The following is a 241-nucleotide window of genomic DNA, read 5'->3' as shown; positions in this document are numbered from 1 at the left end:
CAAATTTGAAGTGCGAAATTTGTACACGTACACACGTTATAAAGATGCAGAAACACCGTGGCCCCTTTCTTTGAGGTAACTCGGCACTATTCTAAGCTATATTCACTATTCCGAGCAGTAAATGCCACGTCCAGCCCAGCTGTGCAGAAGAAGAACAACAATAAGAAGAAGTATCTCGGAATATGTGCGTGACACATATTTCCTTGAGGTACATCTGCAAATATCTCGGAAACAGGGCGAG

This window comes from Osmia bicornis, chromosome 5 (genome assembly GCF_907164935.1).
Source record: "Osmia bicornis bicornis chromosome 5, iOsmBic2.1, whole genome shotgun sequence".
Taxonomy (NCBI): Eukaryota; Metazoa; Arthropoda; class Insecta; order Hymenoptera; family Megachilidae; genus Osmia; species Osmia bicornis.
This window is presented reverse-complemented; position numbering follows the sequence as displayed.